The following is a 6,163-nucleotide window of genomic DNA, read 5'->3' as shown; positions in this document are numbered from 1 at the left end:
ATGAACATGTAGGATATTTAATGCACGTTTGTGACAACTGTCATTAAGTGTCATTTTTTCAATTATGTCATTTTTAATGCAAAGATAACATTGTTTGATTTGTCTTTGTTATGACAACTTGACATTAAACCAAAAAATCAAAACTTGTCATGACAACTTGACATTACCAAGACAACATAACTTACCACTTTTACCAGTAATACAAGCTAAATTTGTCATTAAAATGTCATTAATACTCTGTCATGTAGTTTTATAACAGCGTCATTAATATTTTTCTTGACCTCAACTACAGTGGTACAAATATAATTTGTCATTTAAATGTCATTGTGTTAATACTCTGTCAAATTGTTTTATAACAACGTCATGAATATTCTTCAGTTCAATGTTTTTTTTCAGGTTCCTCCAGGTATTTAAGAAAAAAATCTGATAAAAATAATTAAAATTGAAAAAATAATATATTTAATTGCATTTGGAGACCGATTCACCTAAAATTAAATGAAAACAACCTGATCTCACAAAGTGCCGTGGGATAGACACGGAATTTTTTGCCCATTTTTCTGTGGAATTCTCACGGATCTCCGCATGTTTCCGTGGCCCTGCTACGGACTGTCTTTTTCTGTGGCATTCTCACGGATTGGTTACTCAACTGCTTTTTCCTATTTTCAAACCATTTTCGCTTCGGTTTATGGTTAGATTTTGTGTTTGTGTTAGTATGTCACTTTAACTATTGGTTATACTATTTTTTTCTGATTTTATTTTTTCTGATATATTTTCTAAACTTTAAACAATTGTCGCCTGGCGTTGGGGTTAGAGTGGGGTTTGGGTATAGGGATGTCATTTCATGTAAATCTAACCCTAAACCGAAGCAAAAATGGTAAGAAAATAGGACAAAACAGTTGAGTAACCAATTCGTGAGAATGCCATGGAAAAAGACAGTCCGTAGCAGGGCCACGGAAAAATGTGGAGATCCGTGAGAATGGCCACGGAAAAATTAGCATAAAATTCTGTGACTATCCCACGGAAATTCGTGAGATCAGGCTGTTGAAAACAGTACAATAATAGGTTAAGCCATGCAGCGCTGGGTCAATATCGCTGCAAAAACAGTTTTGTTAGTTTTTTCTTCTATGTTGGAAAATTTTAAGTTCTGTTAGTTGTCATTTTTTTATGTATTGTGCACATACATAAAGTTAAGTATAATCTTTCGATGTTTCTGATGCATTTTGTTAAAATTATTTGACATAGTATAAACACTTATTGACATTTTAATGCAAAGTTCAATATGTACCGCTGTAGTTGAGGTCAAGAAAAATATTTATGATGCTGTTATAAAACTATTTGACAGAGTATTAACACTTAATTACATTTTAATAACAGTTTAATGTAGTGTATACCCTTAAAGTTAGGTAGTTTCTTAAGTTTGATAATTATTCTGCTATGTCATGTTTATGACAGATTTATGACAAGTTATGATGTATTGGTGTATGTCAAATTGTCATAACAAAGACATCTCAAACAATGTCATCTTTGCATTAAAAATGACATAATTGAACGAATGACAATTAATGACAATTGTCATACTTGTGCATATAATCTTCTTCATCTTTATGCATCATGTTATGTCATGATTATGAAGGTGTCAGGTCAGTCTTATGAACACCCCTTCAGTAAAGTGTTACCGAGTTTTTATTTTGATGAACACAAAATAAAATATTTTGATAAATGATGGTAAACACATGGCTGCCATAAACATTGACATTGGGTGAACTATACCTTTAAGGGATCTTTCTTCAGGTTACAATACACCAGGTACATAGTACACTGTCAGAAATAAAAAGATTTAAAACAAAATGGTCCCAAGCTGTCACTTGAGCAATACTTTTAAAATGTACTATTTGTGTATAGATATGTACACATTTGGTACTAATATAAGATACTAAAATTAACTATTTAGGTGCAATGGTGTATTCATTTAAAATGGTTCCACCCCAGTGACAGCTATGGAGCATTTTGATCATTTTTTCCCTGAGCAGTAAGTTCTGGTTAATAGCAGAATTCTGTTAGGATGCAGATTTTACTTGATGAGCATACATTAAGCCTTATAAAAACAAAGTTGATTATTTCTTTAGTGCTTACTGGATGACAGCAACAGACCTGACTCACTGGAATTACACTAAATTACCAAATTATTACAGGAAAACGACTTCAACAGGTTTCATAGTTAATCATTTTAAGGTGATCTTGTCATAGACCCAACCAAGACAGCCACAATGACTCTACCAATACAGTGTACCTTCTGGCATGTCACATACTTCACCACAGGGTATGAATACTGGTGTACTTTGCTAAGGCGTGTCACATATTCAAACATCCAGACCATTTGTGGCTCACTGACTTACTTTGGGGAAAGCACTTTATTTACAGGAAACCAAGATCTTCCATTACTAACAGTTTGTCCCAATGTCAACACTTTACTGTGATGTTCCCCAAAACTATTGAGCAATTGATATTATTATGGTGTGACATGAAATCCAATCGCTTACTGGCACTGTCAAATCTCCGATTCAAACACCTATATGAAAAATGAAACTGATCATATATTAGTATGTTTAACACATGATGAAAGGAAGCATGAATGGTTTTCTCATCATAAGGGCAGTTGGCAACTTCTGGTCACTTCTGTCTGCATTCTTTGCCGCCCTATGAGGTAAAACAGACCTGGAGCCAGACATCTCTCCCTTTTCCCAGTAATATGTGTGTAAGAGATCAACAACTGTGGCACATTGGCTTTTTTGTATATGTCATATACCACGAGAAGCTGAAAATTCATACAATATAAATCAATAGGAGCTTGAAATTGGGTCCATAACAGAGAGAGTAAATCAGACAGCTATGCTATTAGCTTCAAATGTTTCTAAAGCAGTAGGAGCACACAAGTACTCTCACACTATATAAGTTAATAATAAATGTAAAGTATATAAATATTTTCAGCCTGGCAAAAATATGCTACACTATTGGGTATTAGTGTGTGTAATATAATTCACAATGTTTATAGGTTGAGAGTTTAACTGGCAACGTCATGCAAATTTAAAATGGGTTGTATATGTCCTACATTGTCAGAAAAAAAGGTGCCAAGCTGTCACTTGAGCAGTACCCTTATTTGAAAAGCTCTTTATTTGTACTATTTAGATACAGATATGCATACATTTAGTACAGTGTGTACATTTGAGATATAATATTCACTCTTTGACAAATTGAGATATAATATGCTGTTGCTTCTGGATCTCTGTTAGAGATTTCAACATCATCGACACTGACCACAAATTATTAGTATCTCAGAGGTACATATTAGTACCAAGAAGTGCATATAAGTAGTAATATATTCATGTCATAAATAACTTAAAATTTATTGAATATCGCAAAACATCGCAACTGTATAAAGAAATATCTGTCAAACAAGCATACAGTGGTATGGAAAGTTTTCAGACCCCTTTAAATGTTTCACTCTTTGTTTTATTGCAGCCATTTGCTAAAATCAAAAAAGTTCATTTTATTTCTCATTAATGTACACTCCCATCTTGACAGAAAAAAACAGACATGTAGAATTTTTTTGCAAATGTATTAAAGAGTTTCATGTGTTTTTTGGCAAACTTTGTGGGTTTTTTATGTCTTGCACTGAGGAGAGGCTTCCGTTGGGCTACTCTGCCATAGAGCCCCGACTGGTGGAGGGCTGCAGTGATAGTTGACTTTCTGGAACTTTCTCCCATCTCCCTACTGAATCTCTGGAGCTCAGCCATGGATCTTTGGGTTCTTCTTTACTTCTCCCACAATTGCTCAGTCTGGCTGGACAGCCAGGTCTAGGAAGAGTTCTGGTCATCCCAAACTTCTTCCATTTAAGGGTTATGGAGGCCACTGTGCTCTTAGGAACCTTGAATGCTGCAGAAATTATTTTGTAACCTTGGCCAGATCTGTGCCTTGCCATAATTCTGTCTCTGAGCTCCTTGGGCAGTTCCTTCAACCTCATGATTCTCATGCACTGTGAGGTCTTATATAGATGGTTTTATCGGGAAGTACGTGCGGTGACGCAATTTTGTGTCTGGTCGGAACTTTATTTCCGGTTTCTGTTTGTTTAATGGTCTGACTAGTTGCTAAACTGAACTCTTGAACAAATACCTTGTCGAAAATAACAAATGTTTTAGTTTCATAGGTAATCTATGTTTTGTTTATTTAGCTTGTTATATAAATAAACTACTTTAAAAGGACTTTGTTGTTATTTATTATTAGCGGAGTTTACCTTAAGTTAAAGGATATTTCCGGTATTTAACACTTTGAGTCTCATTTCTGGTTTGTTTTGGATGAACTACAGTGATGGACACTAAAATTTTGACATTGGGTCGTGTCTTGAGTTTTTGACTCGTTTAGAAGCGTCTCTTGACTGCTTCAGAATGGAAGTCAATGCACAAACATGTCATTAAAACAACACTTAATGTCATTTTCAAAACTGTGCTCCTCACTGAGTGGTTCGTGGTGTTCGTTGATGATTAAAAACAAGTTGTGTAGCGAAATACAGTTTCTGTCGTGTTTTATTTGGCATTTTGTAAAATTTCATTGACTTCTCTTGGAAGACTCATTGCTCGCTGATATATCACTCCACCGCCGGGAAACAGAAAAGGGTCTGTTTACATGTGGTTGTAGTTTTTTCACTCTGTTTCTCTCAGAAGAAATTTTTCCCATATTTGATGGCCTCAGTGACCAGCTTTAGGTTTAAAGTTGAGCTCGATTGTGACTGTCTATATGCTAGACACCGAGTGTACTTGTATGGCAAAGTGGTTGTCGCCATCAAGTGGTCGGGAGTGTGCTAACGCTTCAGACTCAAATACAGACCGGCAGTATATACGCGGTTGTGAGGTATCTGAAAAAAAATGTTCCACTATAGCAAATAACACAGATTGAAATCATACATTGCACCAATATATTTATTTTTAATCATTAACGAACACCACGAACCACTCGGTGAGTAGCACAGTTTTGAAAATGAACGTTAAGTGTTGTTTTAATGACATGTTTGTGCATGGCCATTGACTTCCATTCTGAAGCAGTCAAGAGATGCTTCTAAACGAGTCAAAAACTCAAGACATGACCCATTGTCAAAATTTCTGTGTCCATCACTGTAGTTCATCCAAAACAAACCAGAAATGAGACTCAAAGTGTTAAATACTGGAATTATCCTTTAAGTTTTTTCCACGAAAGCTGCATGTTTATGTTGTTACATCTAAAGACAGGTGTGTGCCTTTTCTAATCAAGTCCAATCAGTTTAATTAAACACAGCTGGACTCCAATGAAGGAGTAGAACCATCTCAAGGAGGATCAAAAGAAATGGACTGCATGTGAGTTAAATATGAGTGTCACAGCAAAGGGTCTGAATACTTATGACCATGTGATATTTCAGTTTTTCTTTTTTAATAAGTTTGCAAAAATTTCAAAGTCAGTTTTTTTCTGTCAAGATAGGGTGCTGAGTGTACATTAATGAGAAATAAAATGAACTTGATTTTAGCAAATGGATGTATGTATCAAAATATTGTATTGAGATATATTAGCATTACTAACTATAAAAACATAATTGACTTAAAAACCAACAAAACCGGGCCTTAAGGGTAGTAAAGCAACTAGAAATCATACAGGCCTAGGGTTTGACCCGACCCCTATACTCCCAGTAGCATAAAGTGGTGTTTACTGGGCCTCTATCACATGTGTGGAGAAAAGGTTTCCACAATAGTCCCCCAACAACAGCCCTGCATGAGGGACTCCATGCTTTACTCATGCAGCTTCTAAGACTTCACTGTTTATACTACTGAAATGGTAATGATAAACCAGGAAGTTTCTGTGCACTAGTATCAACTCTAGCCCTGCGTTCTTCCCTCAGTCTCGTTCACTCGGATGTACGTCATTGCTTACGTTGTACGAGTGCCCACTACTGCTAGAACACTTGAAGTAGGTTCAAATGGATCGCCCTAAGCCCTTGATCACATGGAAATTGGAGACTGCCCCCTCCATGTGCAAAGCGTGAGTTGCCGAAGTGACGTCACAATCGTGTTGCATTGTGGGATATGAAGCTGCATGAAGTGTACATATGAAGCAGACTCGCTCCCTCGATTTTGACCGGTCT

This window comes from Paramisgurnus dabryanus, chromosome 15 (genome assembly GCF_030506205.2).
Source record: "Paramisgurnus dabryanus chromosome 15, PD_genome_1.1, whole genome shotgun sequence".
Taxonomy (NCBI): Eukaryota; Metazoa; Chordata; class Actinopteri; order Cypriniformes; family Cobitidae; genus Paramisgurnus; species Paramisgurnus dabryanus.
Note: the sequence above shows the minus strand (reverse complement) of the source record.